The following is a 17,888-nucleotide window of genomic DNA, read 5'->3' as shown; positions in this document are numbered from 1 at the left end:
ATGCTTCAGCTACAGCAAAGGATGTGCCCTTTGCCATGGGATAATAGTGCATGCTAGTTAAACATCCATGAAAACGCAGAAGAGGCACTGTTGGTTTTTACCTTGGTACTTAGATACTGATGATGTGTATAAGCACTGTGCCAAAGGCAAAAAGGCTGGTCTGAGGCCAGTCTGTAGTCTTTGCCTCTCTGCTGGGACAGACAGAAATCTCTCAGGATAGGATTAAGTGACTGCCATATTACAGGGAACCTGTACTGATTGGAACCTGTACTGCACTGATTGGTCTTTGTGTTTGGTGGCTCTTAGGGCACAAAAGTGATGGGCCTTCCTGAGGAGGACCTTGAATGTGTGCAGTTAGCATTGGCTTGGCACAGTAGCGCTGCCAGGGTAGCGAAATAAAAAGTGATATGATCGCTTGGGTGTGTGACCTTTCCATGTTGTTGGGTTCATACCAGTGTCCGTGCTCTCCTTCTTCCTAAACCACATCGAGGTGCAGCTTGAGGCAAGTAAAGCATGAGCTTGAGTACTGTTGGCAGGACAGCCTGGTTGTTCCCAAAACAGTGCTAGCCTGCGTCTTCATCTTCTCTGTCCTCAGTGGAAATAGTTGCCTTTTTCTCCATCATGATTGTATGTGTTGTTGTTGTTTCAGTATAGCATGAAAGCTGCAGTGAACTATGTTTTATTGTGAATACATGTATAAATATGCAATTTTTGTTGCTGGTACTCTTCAATCTAAGCCAACAGTGGCAGTGGTGGTGGTTTAAAATGGTTAAAGTGGCATTTATAATGTCTGGAGAGCCTGCTGCTCCCTGCCATCAGTATGCCATGCTTTCCATCTCCAAAGAGTCAGCCTGAGTTGCTTCTGCTCTTCCTCAACCTTCTCCCTGCTCCATGCAGCCTTCCCAGAGGTAGATCAGCCATGTGGAGGTCAGGTGCTGAGACACCTTAGCACAGTTCGCTGGCTGTGCATCCTACAAGTGACAGCACTTACACTGTGGGGGCAGAGCTGCTTTGCAGGTTTTGGTGGGGAGTGAAGGGCCTGTGAAACTGCAGTGGAATTGGTGCTGCCATGAGCCGTGGTGCAAAAATGGGCATCAACAAGTTAGGATTGAATCTGGCTTGACTGAAGTGACAGTTTCTTTCAGTAAAAATATTTCATAGCTACGGGCTTTCTTTAAGCTATTTACCTATTGCGGGTCTGACTGACTGCAGGTCATGTTCCTTGGCACCAAACGAAGAAGGTTATTTTAATTCTATGCTTCTTCGTGAAGTTGGCAGATATAATCTCTGTGACGGCAGGCTGTCAAGTTAACTTTTCTCTCCCTCCAAGTTTTAGGATGGAATTACAGATGACTTTTTACATGATCTACTCCTTTTGATGCTGCCGTCTTTACTTCTCAGCTCAGTGTTTTCCTCTGCTCCTCAGCTTCCACTTCTCCAGCCCAGTTTAGTAACGGCATCTGGCACTATAATGTTTTTCTGTTGACATTTTCTTAGACCTTTACTGTGTGTGTTTTGTTTACTCTCCAATTTTAATGTTGAGTTGACAATCTGTTGTTCATGCCTACATTTCCACTGTTTTTTTTTTTTTCCACTATACTCTCAGTAGGTGTCATTTTGCTCTGCAGACTGTCTTGTTTTAAAAATAGATCTTCCTCATAAAAGGAGGGTTGTCTATAAGGTGAGCAAAGTTGGGGTAATACACTGTAGAGGCAGTGTGTTTTTGAGTATGTTTTCCAATGTTGACTAGCTCACTTTGATTAACTGCTTTGCTGCTAACAAATTGGGGATTATTTTCTTTCTGTTATTATTGGTGGATGGTGCTTTTTCATAATGCACATTCTGCTGCTTAAGTAGTTTTCTCAAGATTTAATACAATACTTCCAGTGTGTATTTTAAATATGTTTCACAAGTTGCCAATTTTGGTTGGGAATAGTTATTCAGTAAGGTTTTGCAGAATGTAGGCAGTGTTTTCTTACAGAATTATCTGGCTTCAGGTAACCATTATGTGACAGTTGTCACAATGTTTGTTGGCCCAGTTGATTGAGTACCGCAATACTGATTAGGTAAGAAGGCAAAAACCAAAAATTACTGTTTAAATTTGAAAATGGGTAACCACTGTGGATTGATAGGCATTTCACAGAATAATATACTACATAAATGTGTCTTATCTAACACCATTTTTTTTTTTTGATTGGTGGAAAAAAAATCTAAGAAAAATGTTTGGAAGCCATAGCTGTTTGATTCGAGGTTTTTATTTTTAGGTACACAGAAACCTATCAAAATTTGCATCATGGGAACAGAACAGTGTGCAACTTCTCTTTAATCATTTTCCTGAAGGAAAGGAAGCTACAAAGATGATGAGTCTTGAATTTGCTTCTTAGAGAGTGTCTGGAGAATCAGCTGTACTTAATCAAGTAGTCTGTGTTTACCTAGCACTTAAAATCTGTAATTTGCCAGGTTTGTATTCTCCTGTCTGGTTTCATTTCAAATAACATGTTAATCTGTGGAATCACTTTTAGTAATGGGAGAAGATGTTGAAACTTGTGAGGACTTATCTGACATGAATTTCTCCACAAAAGTGGTGGGGATTTTTTTGGTGTTTTTGTGTGTGTGTGTTTTTTGGTTTTTCTTTTTTTCTAACAGTGAAAAATGAAAGCATTTATTTCCTTCAGAGTTTAAACTTGGTATTTTTGAATTTTGAAGAGCAAGAATGAGCTATGGCTCCTTCCTGTCGAAAAAGAATATTGAGAGCTTCCTATCCAGGTTCTGCAGGAACTGGAACACTGTCACAAAAGAGTTTATGCAAATGAGTGTCTCAGACCTTGATGCATTTCATTTTGTAAGTGGACCACCTCCTTTTCCACGGTGTTGCTTAGTGTGAAGGGGAGTGCAGATCATCTGAGTTTTTTGTACACAAGAACTTGGAACAGGTAAATTTTCTGTTTTATTTTTGTTGTTTTGTTTTGCTTTTGGATTCTAGTTTAAAGTAGAAGTGTTTGTTGATAAGATTTTAGGCGGCAAAAACTGGGAGATGTGAATGTGGACAGCCTCAGGAAAAGAGAGCTGACTTTTCTGTCGAACAATTTGATCAGCTAATGTGTTTAGCATGGGTAAGGTACCTTTTAAGGTTCCAATAAATCAGTTGTATGGTTTAACATTGAACAAAGCACTTTATGAAATAATAAAACTGTCTGGTACTGTGCCTTGAATAATTCTTAATGGTAAATTATAACCACTAGACTCATGTGTCACCTTCATTTCTTCAGCCAAGTCTGAAAGAGGGCATTTGGATAATGCTCTTACATGATTATGTGGTTTAACTGTGGGTCAGCCCTGAAGCTGTCTGCCAATTGGACTTGCTGATTGGTCTTGGTTCCTTCCACCTGAAAGTCCTGTATTCTGCGCTTCTCCTGACACGTTTGTCCTGCCTGATTAGCAAGGATTCTGGCCATCACATTGTGGAAGCCCAGAGCAAGAGACAGGGTATGAACCTTTCTGGTCCTCATGTCCTTGAGGGTGCTTGTGGTTGTAGATGGATGCATATCCATCAGTGTTTTCCCTGTTGGCGCAGCACGGTGCCTGGCACTTGCTCTTGGGAAGAGGCTCTGCCAGGTGTACCTGCTCTCTCTGAAATGCTTTCTTTTGTGTGGGACTGCTGAATTTGAAGGGTATTTATAAACCTGCCCTGACCTATCATCAGGAAGCATGTGGATTTCTGCACCCCTGTCCTTGGCTGGTGATTGAGAAAAGTGTCATAGTGCCTGAGCTCCTTTCTGCGCCAGTGCAGTAATGGCTTCTGTTGTGATTTTTAGATTTTGGTTATTTTGTGGTTTTGTTTTGTTTTGTTTTTAATGTATTTTCTGTCACATGTGCTGCTTTGTTTTTTGGTCCCATGCATGCTTGCCTCTGGCTCCTTTACTCACTGGTAGCTTCTTTTCAATAGCAGCACAGATGGCCCTGCCACCTGCGAACTTGGTGCAGTTTGGGCAAAATGGAGAAATAGGTGGTTTGCCAGGTGTGTTTGTCCAGGTAAAAATTCAGCGTGGTGCAAAAGGGAAAGGGAAGAAACAGATCTCTTTGATTCCCTACAGCCTTGGAGAGATGGAACAGCTTCTGCAAAATATGTGCCCTTTTTATGATGTCAGTAAGGTTTTCTTCTGTGTAATCTGAGAGATATCAAACTGCTACCTGTTTCTTCCAAACAGTGACTCACACCATTATATTTCTTTGATTAACTAAGCTCACTTGAACAGTCTTCTATTAAATTTTACTCTTTTTCCTATCTTATTGTTGCTAAAACTTGCTTAAGAAAATGGAAATGGGATTCGAGTGGAAGAGAGGTGCATTGAATGGTCAAGGTTGTGTCCCTGCAGAAATCTTTTGTTACTCTCAGTATCTTATCCTATGCATGTACATTGGCAAAATAACTGTTTCTTTACTCTCAGCTTCTTTACTTTCATAAAGTGGTGTATCTTGGATCAAAAAAAGGGATGCAGAAGTGCTCTAAAACATAATTTTTGCTTCCCTACCCTAACAGCACACTTTCTGAGCTGATCTGGCTGAACTTGCATCACTAATAAAAGACTTTAGTGCACTGAGATAACAGCTGAGGTTGGTTTGTTGTTTGTTGTTCTTTAGAAGAGGTAAGGAAATGAAGAGAGATCCTCAGCTGCATTCCTGGTGTTACAAAACAAGAGTAATGTGTCTTGAGGACTCCAGATTCAGAACTTCTGGCTCTGAACTGGACTGCATCAAGAAGATGAGGTCCTGGAGAACCATTTTCTTAATGCCTTATGAAACAGATTTAAAAGCCACTGTATAGGACCCAAAAGAAAATTTGTTGTTGTTACTGTTTTTTGTAGTGTCTGAGCCATGGCAAATTGGTGATGGTGTGCATTTCTGATTTGTGGAAGGCAAACCAAGTTTCAGTGACAACTTCTGGCTTTGTAACTGCATGTTTATTTCATATTTTCCATATTTTCCCTCATGCAAGTGTTTAGCATACACATTGTTCTTTGTGGTTTCGTTTCATTGTTTACAAGGGCTTACACCTCTCTTGTTCATAGCTGGTGTGTTACCTAACTCAGCGTTTCAGCTTCGTACGTTATTTTGTCTGTATCCTAATTTGAAGGCAGGGGGTATTACAGCTTATGTCTATGCTTTTATTTATTTTTGTTTGTTTGTTTATTTATTCTGAAGATAGCACTAAGGCAATCATTCTTAACATAAAGCCATAAGAAGTAGTGAATTTTCAGCTGTTGTTTAAAGACACCATACGTCATTTTCTTGAGATTAACACTTGCAGGCACTTCACATGAGCCAGTGCATATTCATATTGCTAATTGAAAAACATTTTATCCCTAGATGAATTCTTAAATCATGTGGGCTGAGTACGTAACCTGACACTAACAGGTTGTGATAAAACAAATCACTGCCATTACCTTCTTACCCTATTACTACTTTTTGTTCAAGGGTTCTTTATTTTTTTGTCTCTGTGCCTTTGGACGTCGTTTTTCATCTGCCTTGCAGATGCAGAAAATGGGGATGAGGTATGGATTTGAAGGCTGAACTGTTTGGTGGATAAACAATTGGTTGGATTGTTGTAGACAATCAGTGTAGCCAAGGGTTGTTGTCAGTGACTCTTACGTCCTAGTGGAGGCCAGTCACGTTTGGTGTCCCCCAGGAATCTGTCTTGAGACTGGTGCTCTTCAACATCTTTATCAACAACATAGACAGTGTGACCAAGAGTACCCTCAGCAAGTTTGCTGATTGCACCAAGGTGAGTGATGCAGTTGACACAACAGAAGGTAGGGATGCCATCCAGGGGGACCTGGATACACTTGAAAAGAGGGTACATGAGAATCCTCTGAAGTTTAACAGCGCCAAGTGCAAGATGCTGCACTTGGGTCGAGGCAATACCAGATGTGTTTGCAGACTGGGAGAAGAACTCACTGAGAGGAACCCAGCAGAGAAGAACTTGGGGATCTGATGGACAAAAAGCTGGACATGAGTCAGCAGTGTGTGCATGCAGCCTGGAAGGCCAGCATCCTGGGCTGCATCATAAGAGGGGTGGCTAGCAGGGCAAAGGAGATGATTGTCCTCTACTCTGCCCTCATGAGGACGCATCTGGACTTTTACATCCAGGCCTGGGGCCCTGTACAGGAAGGATGTTGGAGTGGGTACAGAGAAGGGACATGAAGATGATCAGAAGGCTGGAGCATCTCTGCATCTCTCTTATGAAGAAAGATTGAGGGAGTTGGGCTTTTATAGCTTGGAGAAGAGAAGGCTCCAGAAAGAGCTCATTATGATCTTTCAGTACTTGAGGGTAGCTTACAGGCAGAAGGAGGACCAATTTTTTACATGGTCTGAAAGTGACAGGACAGGGGGGAATGACTTTAAACTAAAAGAGAGAAGATTCAGGTTAGAAGTTAGGAAGAATTTTTTTATTCAGAGGGCAATGAGGCACTGGCATAGGCTGCCCAGAATTGTTGACGTCCCATCTCTGGAGGCATTCAAGGCAAGGTGGGATGGGATCCTGGGCAGTCTGGTCTGGTGTTTGGCAGTGCTGTCCATGGCAGGGAGTTGGAACTAGATGACCTTTAGTGTCTCTACCAACCTAAGTCATTCTGTGATTCTATGGTGAAAACATTTATTTTGTTCTTTTCAATTAGACCTCATGTTATGCTAACTGTAATTCCTATTTGTAGTTAACACGGTTAGTGAAACATCTTATTTAGAAACAATCAATATGAATGGGCTTTTGTTTTTAAATATGTTGTAGAAATTCATGGCCAATTCCACAAGTTCAGAATCCTCTTTATGCTACTTTATGCAAGGCATCTGGTTCTGTTAAATGCTCTGCAGCATGTTGTTCTTATATTTTTTACTGAATGATAACTCTGTCTTACCACAAATGTTTTGGAAAGAGTCTCATTTATTGAGATTTTTGTCTCGTAGCTGTCACATTCAGATGTCCACTTGTCTTATTTTGTTTGTTGGTTTGAAAACTTACAAGTGAGCGCTAAATGTGAGAACTTGGGAAGAGTGGTGGAGAATAAACTGTCTTTCCTTTGGAGACATTTTGTGCTGTCTTTCTAACTAATGATAATGAGTAAATGATATGAAGTCAGAATGGCTGGCAGTGTTTATGGAAGGATGCTGTTCCATAAACAACTGTGACAACTGTAGGTTTTTGTTTTCCTTGTTTTGTGTTAAAAAGTTTTCACTTTCAGTGCAAGGTCTTCATGTTGCTGAGTTTGTTCTTGAGAAGAAATGTTACCTGCAGAAATTCAACTTCTTGTTGATTGTACAACCACTACCTTTTGTTCTGCAGCTGAATACGTAAAGAAAAGACTAACAGTGGTTCTATTATGTGATAGTTCCTGAATGTGCTGTTGTTGCCTGATGGGTAATGAAGCTTTTAATTAAAGCATCAGCTTTAATTAATGAACAGTCTGTTACTGCAGCACATATGAGCTGTGCTAGCAGGCCCTTTGCTCTGCAATGCATTGACTTGCGTGGAGATTTAGTCATCTTGAGGATCTTTCAGACTTACATCTAAGCCACAGCCTCAGGAATCTACTGATAGACAGTTTAGGCTGAAGCTATAGCTGCGAGTTTTGATTTAGCCATTATGAAGCCCCTTTTTGGAGTAACAGACTTACCATCCGAAACTTCTGATGGGGAAGTGCATGGACATAATCCGTGTAGACCAAGTTTTAATCACAGACCTACTAGTTCTTCTTCTTCAGATACTACTCACATCTAAGTTCATTTAGCAACTGTAATGTTTTATCTCTGGGAACTTCTGATAGTGCGTATTTATAGTGAGGTAGACTTCTAAAATAAAATAATACATTTGCACTACTAAGAAATGCAAAGCATGAAAAGCAAGGGTTAACAATAATGAGATGCCCATGTGTGAAATTTGCAATTGTATGTTAACTTCCTTCTGGCATCTGTAAAGTTTTCTGGACGTAGCTTTGATAGAAAGCAACAGTTTCTGCCTGCTTCAGGCACTTGCATCTATGCCTCATGTTGTAGTCGATCAGTCACTGCTCATTCATTTAAAGAGGGTGGGCTTTAATTTCTGGTTTCACTGTTTCTGCATCATCTGATGAGGATGTCATTTTAACTTGGAGAAAAAATCAGGTGGCATTGTTTGGTTAAAGTTTGTTCCAGTGTGTTTCCTCAGAGACCAGAGCTGGTGTTGGTGTTGCAGGCTAGTGGTGCTGCTGCCTGAAGCTGCATGGAGCTGGGGGCTGTGCACTTTGTGCAACATGCACTGTGCATTTCTGCTGCACCAAATGTTTGGGGTTCGTAAGCAATAATTTATGATACATTCTCAGACTCCAGCATGGGGCAGGTAAGCTAAAATATGCAAACAGTGTTTTTTTGCGATTTCCAGGTAGTGAAACCAACCTGTGGCAGAAGTTGTAGTTGCTGAACTTGTGGTTCAGGGATTTATCTGCTCTGTCTTCCAGCATTCAAATGAATGCTGTACAGTTAAAGAGAGGGAGAATATTCTTCTTGAAAATCTGCCGGTTAAATGAGTTCTTACTTGTTTCATTGTTAATATTAAAGCTTATTTGGCTGTACATGAGCTACATGTGCATGTCAATCCAACAGAGAATATCTCATCCTCCATTTCTGTCCAGAAAACCAAATGGCTCAGTTTCAGCTGAATAGATTTTTGAACCAACATAAACTCTTAAATTTAGTATTTTTGTTTATCTCTCAGACAGGGTAAGACACACACAGCTTTTTGCATCTCTTCCACTGGCGTATGAGTGGAGAGCTTTCTGCTAGGGGAGTGTCCTTTTAGGTGCTGGAAACTCAGTAGTCTTCCAAGAGTTTCTCTGCTAGTCTGATTGTTCTTCCCCATAGTCCTGTGAACAACGATATTCTGCCCTGAGCTGTGCTGGTGCGGAGGAGATCATGTCTGCTGTTGGCAAGTCTCTGCATCTTCATTAATGTTCTACTAATACAAGTTCAAATTCTCTTCCCTCTCCTGTCTTCCACAGTGAAACAAGAAAGCTTTGGGGCTTTCCCTTCTGCTTGAGGTTCAAGCAGTTGTTAGTTCATGAATTAATTCCTGATAATGCTCATCGAACAGCAGCCAACAGGGGTAGAAATTTGCCTGCAGAGATGTGATTCTATCAGTAGCCTGGAAAATACATGTGTTTTTGCTCTTATATCCCAGAAAAATTAGCTGCCAATCTCCTCAGGTCCAAGAGTTGCTAAAGCAAGCAGCAGAAGATTCAACAACAGGTTCCTGCTGTTCTGCTTTTAGCTGAGACCTTTGGTTATCAAAGGGAAGAGTAAAGAGGCAGCTGTGGTTCTTTTTGCCACACTAGCAGAGGAAATCAGCTTTGTCTGGCCAAAGTTTGCGTGGTACTGCAGTGAAGGGGATAATGTGAGCAGAACGTTTTGGGTGAAGGTGCCTCTGAACTTTCAGTTCACTAGAGGGCCACCAGCCTTTTCACAGCCTGCTCTGCCACTTTTGATGGCAAATCTCTTGCTTCTGTATCATGCAATGATTGGATGTGGTTTTGGCTGCAGGTTTTCAGGCCTGAAACCAGGAAGAATAACATACAGCTTCATGGAAATGGGGGGGCACGTAACAAATGCCTGGCCAGCTCTAGTCCAGGAAATTAGCATCAGGATCAGTGCTGCATTTGCCTCCACAGTAGGCCAGGCTGCAGCACGCTGGTTATTGCAGTCAGGGCATAGTTCAGTGTGCAAGTACCAAGGAGGAAAGGTGTATTTGTCTGTTTTAAATCCTTGGATGTCATGAACACCCTGCCTGCACCATTTCCCTCTGAATTACAGAGTAGTTTTGCTTCTCCAAATAGAAAGTGCTGCGTGTCTTCAATGCCTGTAGCAACATGGTTGTGCTTTCTGCTTTGGTTTTCATTAATCTCTTGTTTTAATGATTTAGCATGTGCAGAATGAGAAAACCATACCATTTGCAACTGGAGAACTGGCTTCATGTGGAATTTGAATTCTGGGTTGATTGAGTCCCTCTGGTAACCTTGGCCTAATTGTTGAGTTATCTCAGTCAGATACTATTTCATACAAGTTAGCTATGACTGCTTTTGGACAATGCAGGCAGGCACTGGATAAAAAATGACGTCGTAGTCTCTGCAGTACCATCTCTACTTCTGCTTCTCACTACTATAAAATCAAAAAGTGACAGCCTTGCTTTCATTCCTCTGTGAATGTGAAAAGACTAGATTTGGAATTCACAGTTTTTTTGGTTTTTTTTTGTTTTTAACAAGTACAAGACAAGGACTGGCTTTTATTATTGAGAACTCTGGGAGAAAAAATGTAAATTGTGATCATGTTTCAGTTTTTTTTTTTTTTAATACTTGAGGAGGTTTGTGAACAGCTATTTGACACAAATATTCTGAAGTGTGATCACAGAACTGGGTTTTTATCATTTAGTGCTGCAAGAGCAAAGTAGATATTCATACTCACCTTTCATTACGGAATTACGTTGTATGTATGTTGTATGTTGTATGTTGTATGTATAGCAGTTTAATTTTGACTTTCCCTGTGTTCTGCTACTGCTCTGACTATCCCAACCTCCAGGTTATTACTGAAATTTTGAATAGGTAGTCTAATATGTTAGATACAATACCAACTGAGAAAGTAAACCTTTGGAAATGTTCTGATTAAAACCATTCATAATGGGGATACTTCTGTTTTCTGTCCTCTGGCTCTTAAACATATTATGATAGAAACTGTGAAACCTAAAATACTGCATGATGTATATTCAGTCTCTTACTGGTTGGTATCTTTAGACCGTTACAAATACCATTCTGTTTATTCACCCCATTATGCCACTTAAAATTTTCTTGATTTTTTTTTTTTAATGATTATCAAAGAATCATAGAATGGCCTGGGTTTAAAAGGACAGACCTCAAAGATCGTGGACTTTCAACCCCCTGCTATGTGCAGGGTCACCAACCACTAGACCAGGCTGCCCAGAGCCTCGCCTCGAATGCCTCCAGGAATGGGGCTTCCACAGCGTCCTTAGACAGCCTGTTCCAGTGCATCACCTCTGTGTAAAAACCTTCCTCCTAATATCTAACTGAAACCTCCACTGTCTTAATTTAAAACCATTCCTCCTTGTCCTACTTTTTTTTCTAACTTGTACACAATAACTGGTTGTTTAGAAATATCATCTAGAAACATCAGGCAAAATTGAAGGCTCCTTTGTGTTTGGCATTATGGTGGATGTACTTTCTGTGCCCAGATTACCTGCAGAAATGTTAATTTTGAACTCTTGGAAATACAGTTTAAAAAAGCTTTGATTGTATGTAACGGGTGTATTTTTGAGTTGGAAATGCAGGCTTGTGTTTGTTATACTGCTGGCTGCAGTAGAGTTTAATCCTTCGCAATGATCTATCACATTGAAAAGTCATCTTTTAAGTCTGCTGCCAGATGACTGCTCACAGACCAGAAATAGGAAAAATATACTTGTAAGTGTGGAGGTATTGATGTGTGTTATATATCTTACCTCTCTGTAAGACAATAACTTAATGCAGGAGATGTGCTGAGATTGTCTGTGTGCAGCTCTTCGGCACTCCTGTCGTGTATATCTATGAAAGACAGGAGATATTCTAACATCTGAAAGGAGCAACTCAGTCATACAAGTGCCTTTTCCTAGGAGCCCATACAGCAGTTATTTTACATCTGTATCATTGGGCTTTCAGTGTTTTACAGTTGGACTGGAAAGAGGTTTTTGGGAAAAAGGAGTAAATGTTCTTCATTTCTTGGTTAAGCATATACTAGATCTTAGCATAGAGGTATTTAAATTGTTGACCAGTTTAAATAGCTTCCTTGATTTGACGTGTTTGGTTACTAAGCAACATACTGCATCACAACAGAAACAAGCATTGCAAGATTTAATTTTATATGTATGTTGCAATTTATTATCTCCTTAAAATCATAAATATTGCCAGAGTTGTCAGTGATACACAGTATATGTGCGGATATTGAAGTACTTTAGTGTATACATAAACAAAAAAAAGCACTTTTAGTAGTGTTTCTGCTTTTTGCTTTGCTTTTTGCAAAGGTTGTAGCCTTGAGATACTGGCCAGGCTTTGAACTGTGAAAGGTAACATAAAAAATGCAGGATGTCTTTAGAATATTCTCAGCCATGAGCAGATGGCTTCATTAAATTCTCTTTAGGAGCAAGGAGAGCAGTTGCTTCCTTTTGGAAGAAAATTGGCTAGAGCAACTATTTTTATGTTGCTATTTGAAGTGTGTGGCAGGTAGTAATACTATTTGTAGAACTATTTTATGTAAAGCAATCAGTCCAAGTGCCTTCAAAAAACTAGGTGAAATTGAAGTTTCTGTTCCATAAGCTGGTAGACAAACATTACGACAAAAAATTGAATGTTGCGTCTTCATGTTTTCTGCTCATATTCTAAGTCTTGGTTGGGGAAAGCTCTGCTAGTTTCTTTTGTTGTTTTTGGTGGGTTTGTTTGTTTTGGTTTTTTTTGCTTCTTGATCCCAAAAATCATCACATAGTCCTGTCCTGTTTGCAACAAAATCTTGGTAGTTTTCTTCTTTTTTCGTAAGTACTAACAAAAAATGCATCTATAACTAGTTCTGCTTATAAATAACTTGTGAAGGAAAGAGATGTCTCAAATGTATGTTTCCTTCTTTATAAATAGAGGGATGTCTAGCAGAAACATTTAAAGTGCTCTGGTTACTCAGAGGTTCAGTGTTTTGTGGGTTATTGGAGTTTATTGGTATTGATGATTGCATGTTCATTCCTTCACCTGTGAAATGCATTAATATTACAAATTAAGGTAGCAGTTAATTTCAGAAGGAAATTGATGGGGTCTGCTGATGGGGAGCCTGGACTCCTCTGTTGAGGTTTCTCTAATGAAAAATGCTGTATCGTCAGGAGAATTTGAATATTAATCAAGCTGCCAGACTAGTTTTGGCAAGATAGTGTAAGAGACCTTCAGCAGGTAATCCAGGCGAGTGACAATGAGATGCAGCTGTTGTGAGATCACCATCGGTAGGGGAAGCCTTTATTTGTAGCAGTGGTTTTGGATCAGTTTTACTGCTTAAAGCAAATATTTCTCTGTAAAGGCTGTGTAGGAATTTCTACATGAGCACTTACAGAAAAAAAATATATGCCGGCTTTCCTTGGCAGTCTCTGAGAACACAGGCTGAAACATGGTCTCCACTAGACAGCGGGCTTATTCTAAGACCATGGCAACCCAGACGGAAAGTTTACTGAGAAATGTTGCTATTCAGGCCTCTGGCTGCAGGGAGTGCCTGAGCCTACTTCTGCCCAGGGAGAGTGGCAGGGACTTCACCTGTGCGAGGTGTGAGCAGGTGGACAAGCTGCTCAGCCTGGTGGTGGAGCTCAAGGGTGAGGTGCAGATACTTAGGGCCATCAGGGAGTGTGAGCAGGAGATTGACTGGTGGAGCGACTCACTGGCTTACCTGAGGGAAGGGCTCTGGGAAAAAAACCCAGGAAACTGCCTAGGAGAGAGCCTAGGGTGAGGCGGTCACCCCCACGCCTTGAGACTGCCTCTGACAGTAAAGAAAGAAAGGTGGTCGTGGTGGGCGATTCCCTTCTCAGAAGAATGGAGGGCCCCATATGCAGACCTGACCTGGGCCATCGGGAAGTATGCTGCCTTCCTGGGGCTCGGGTCAGGGACATAATCAGACAACTCCCAAAGTTGGTTAGGTCATCTGACTACTTTCCGCTACTCGTAGTTCAGATGGGCAGTGATGAAATTGCTCAGACAAGCCTATACACGATGAAAAAAGATTTCAGGGGTTTAGGACATTTAGTTCAAGGATCTGAGCTCAAGTGATCTTTTGCTCTATACCTTCAGGGACAGTGAGGGACTCTGAGCGGGATCGGAAAGCACAAGCAGTGAATAATTGGCTTGGAGGCTGGTGTCAAGCCAGAAACTGGGTTCTTTGATCATGGGGAAGTTTATTCAGCCCCTGGCCTGTTGTCTCCATGGAACCCATCTATCTTGAAGGGGGTAACGAATACTAGCTTAAGAACTAGTGGGGCTTATTGAAAGAGCTTTAAATTAGCTATGAAGGGAGGAGGGGACAAAACAGGCCTCTCAAGAGATGAGCCTAGGGGAATGATGCTTGAGCTGGGGGTGAAGCAGATGACTCATCTGAAATGTGTTTATACCAATGCACGCAGCATGAGCAACAAGCAGGAAGAATTGGAAGCGATTGTGAGTCAGGCTAATTATGACCTTGTTGCTGTTTCCGAAACATGGTGGGACCACTCCCATGACTGGAGTGCTGTGATAGATGGCTACAAGCTCTTCAGAAGGGATAGACGAGGAAAGAAGGGTGGTGGTGCGGCCCTTTATATTAAAGACTGTTTCGAGGTTGAAGAGCTTGGGGTTGGGAATGATAGAGTGGAGTGTCTATGGGTAAGGATCAGGGGGAAGGCCTGTAGGGGTGACATCTTGGTGGGGGTCTGTTATAGACCGCCTAATCAAGACGAAGAGTTGGATGAGGCATTCTATGAGCAGCTCGCAGAAGTCACACGATTGCCAGTACTTGTTCTAATGGGAGACTTCAACTTCCCTGACATATGTTGGAATTATAATATAGTGCAGAGGAAGCAGTCCAGGAGGTTTCTAGACTGTGTGGAAGATAGCTTCCTTATGCAATTGGTAGGAGAGCCTACCAGGAGTGGTGCCCTGCTAGACCTGGTCTTCACCATCAGAGAAGGACTGGTGGGAGAAGTTAAGGGTGGGGACCGTCTTGGGCAGAGCAACCACAGAATTGTAGAATTCTCCATTCTTGGAGATGTCAAAAGAGTGATCAGCAAAACTACCTTCTTGAACTTCCAGAGGGCGGACTTTGATCTCTTCAGGGCGCTTGTAGCACGGGTCCCTTGGGAGTTGATTCTCAAGGGTAAAGGGGCCCAGGAAGCCTGGACGCTCCTCAAGACGGAAATCATAAAGGCACAAAAAGAGGCTTTCCTGAGTCCTGTAAGGCGAGCCGTGGGGGAAGACGACTGGTGTGGATGAGCTGGGAATTACTGTTGAGACTCAGGGAGAAAAAGAGAGTCTGTGTCCTCTGGAAGAAGGGACAGGCTACTTGGGGAGATTACAAGGAAGTGACAAGGGAGAAAGTTAGGAAGGCGAAAGCCCAACTTGAACTCAGGTTGGCCTCTGCAGTAAAAGACAATAAAAAATCCTTTTATAAATAAATCAATGGCAAAGGAAGAGTCAAAGATAATTCTCATCCTATGCTTGATGCAGCAGGGAATGTGGCCACTGAGGACAAGAAGAGGGCCGAGGTCCTCAATGCCTTCTTTACATCTGCCTTTAATAGCTAGATCAGTTATCCTCTGGGCTTTTTATGCGCCGATCTGGAAGTCTGGGACACTGCTCAGAATATGCCCCCAGTGATTCTGGTGGAGACAGTCAGAGAGCTTCTCCTCCGTCTGGACTGTCACAAGTCCATGGGACCAGATGGGCTGCACCCTCGGGTGCTGAGGAAGCTGGGGGGAGGTGATTGCTTAGCTGCTCTCGGCCATCTATCAGCACTCCTGGTTAACTGGAAAGGACCCAGAGGATTGGAGGCTTGCTGATGTGACTCCCATCTTCAATAAGGGCTGTAAGGAGGATCCAGGGAACTATAGGCCTGTTAGCCTGACCAGGGGTACCAGGGAAAGTTATGAAGAAAATCATCTTGGATGAGATTGCACAGCATGTGCGTGGTGTCCAAGGGATCAGGCCCAGCCAGCACAGGTTCGTGAAAGGCGGGTTGTGCTTGACCAACCTCATCTCCTTCTATGACTGGATGGCCAGATTGGTAGATGAGGGAAGGGCTGTTGATGTAGTCTACCTAGACTTTGCAAAGCCTTTGACATGGTCTCTCACAGGCTTCTTCCTCTACCTGAAGGGAGGTTGTGGTGAAGATGGATTTGGCCTCTTCTCCCAGGCAACTAGCCGGACACGGGGTAATGGCTGCAAGTTGTACCAGAGGAGGTTTAGATTAGATATAAGGAAGAACTACTACTCTCAGAGAGTGGTCAGGCCACTGGAATGCCACTGGAATGGCTGCCCAGGGAGGTGGTGGAGTCGCCGTCCCTGACAGTGTTCAAGAGGCGTCTGCATGACGTGCTGCATGATATGGTTTAGTGCTTGTGGTGGCAATGGTGATGAGGAGACAGTTGGACTAGATGATCTTATAGGTTGTTTCCAACCTTGTGATTCTATGATTCTGTGATTCGATATTTGTATACTATAGGAAATCCTTTATTTTTTTTCCTCAAGCTGCCTTTTAAAGGTAAACTTGCAGTTTATATATACGTTGCAGAAGCTGTCTGAACCACACATGAACAACTTCTGCTGCAGGAAGATTTGTGCTTAATTGCAATCAGTATATTTCATTATGAGAGAAGAAAATGACCTTGTTTGAGTTACTGGCATGATATTGTCCCTGCTCTGAGCTTTTCCATGCTCTTGCTATTCTCTGCAACTTCCAATGAGTTTTATACACCTATAATACATACTTGTAAAATGTTATCCCTTATATATGTTGTCCAGAACATGGAATTAAGAAGAATAGTACTAGTGTTTTTTATAGGATTAGGTTAAGTGGACTCACTGATCCTAGTTAACTAATGCCTGCCTCTATACGTAAGATAAGCTTGTGAGAGTTTTTTTGGTACATTTCTGTCAAACCTGAGGTCAGTGACAAGGCTTTAAGTGTAACACTTTCCCTCCTCTACCTGCTTCTTCAGGTATTTTCCAGCACGCTCATGATTGGCAGAATTTAATAGAGCTCATTACTGTGCTGCCCTTCTTTGTTGCTGATCAGTGCAACAGTGTTGTGTGGGGAAGAGAGAGGACCTTAATTAGCAACTCCCATTACAGAACAAATTGTACACTGTTTTTACTGTTTCTTTCAACAAGAACTGAATGCTGCATAATTACAGTTGTGATACACAAATGAATGTTATCAGTATCTGTTACCAAAAATAGTCTTGTTGAATTCCAGGCATTGCACATCTGCTGGATAGGCATTTCGTCGTATATTAGTGTCTGTTATTTTTTTTTTTACATTTTGCAAACATCTCACAACAAAGACTGCTAAGCCATCCGGACATCTGGGGAGAATGACACTTAACCAGCTTATGTGAGCAAATGTTTTTATTTGTTCACATAGAGAGATGTTTGCTATGAAGTCTGGGACATTCTGCTACAGAGATGAACAGCTTAATGTGGTTATGATTAAATAAAATCACTCAGCTTATTCTGACTCTGGATTTTTCACGTGAATGCAGAAATGATCACAGCTTTGCAGTCCATGATTTTAGGACGTTTAGGCCCATAGAAAAACTTCACTTTCACATTTTTGTGTTTACCTTTTTCTAGCAAGAGAACCATTATAAACAAGAAAAAAAGAAACTGCTTTCAGAAGAACCACAGACAGGACACTTCTCATTTTCACTCAGCATCAATTTGGACCAAGTAATAGTCAGCATGTGAAAACATCTTTTGCTGTTGGTGATGTTTTGCTGTATTGATTGAGTAAATTGTCAGCTTCCTTGAACCCTGAACTGTATTAGTGCCTTGCTTTCACACGAAAGAGATAAAATGCTCACTGAGACCTGAGTAAAAGTAATCCTCAGCCAGAGGTACTGCTTGCATTGCTTCCAGAGCTTTCCTAACCTGCAGCAAAGAAAATCAGACCATCATTCTTGAGTTTGTTCCTGCAGCTCAGAGTCTGCTATCAGCTCTACATCTCATAAATAGAAGCAGTTTTGCACTGCTCTGAGCTGCCAAAAAAAACTGACATGCAGGAGGAAGGCTAACTCTTGGGGATGCAGGCTTGAATTGTGCCTTCAAATTATACTG

General features: G+C 41.7%; 1 protein-coding gene across 10 annotated transcripts in view; it reads left to right on the top strand.

Moving 5' to 3' along the window:
- The window catches only part of SEMA4D (semaphorin 4D), a 104,422-nt gene that overhangs the window by 24,044 nt on the left and 62,490 nt on the right, over positions 1-17,888 (top strand). For 2 of the 10 annotated variants that reach the window (XM_042864873.1, XM_042864872.1), the window contains exon 1: positions 3,303-3,486. The exons of the other annotated variants lie outside the window; for them this stretch is intronic. The gene's annotated coding sequence lies outside the window, so the exon portion shown is untranslated. Of the gene's footprint in view, positions 1-3,302; positions 3,487-17,888 lie in introns of those variants that run through there. 10 annotated transcript variants of the gene reach the window in all.

Source organism: Lagopus leucura, unplaced genomic scaffold, assembly GCF_019238085.1.
Source record: "Lagopus leucura isolate 7727_CA_CO unplaced genomic scaffold, USGS_WTPT01 Super-Scaffold_774, whole genome shotgun sequence".
In the NCBI taxonomy this organism is placed as follows: domain Eukaryota; kingdom Metazoa; phylum Chordata; class Aves; order Galliformes; family Phasianidae; genus Lagopus; species Lagopus leucura.
The sequence above is the reverse complement of the archived record's forward strand: the minus strand, read 5'-3'. Positions and strand labels throughout refer to the sequence as shown.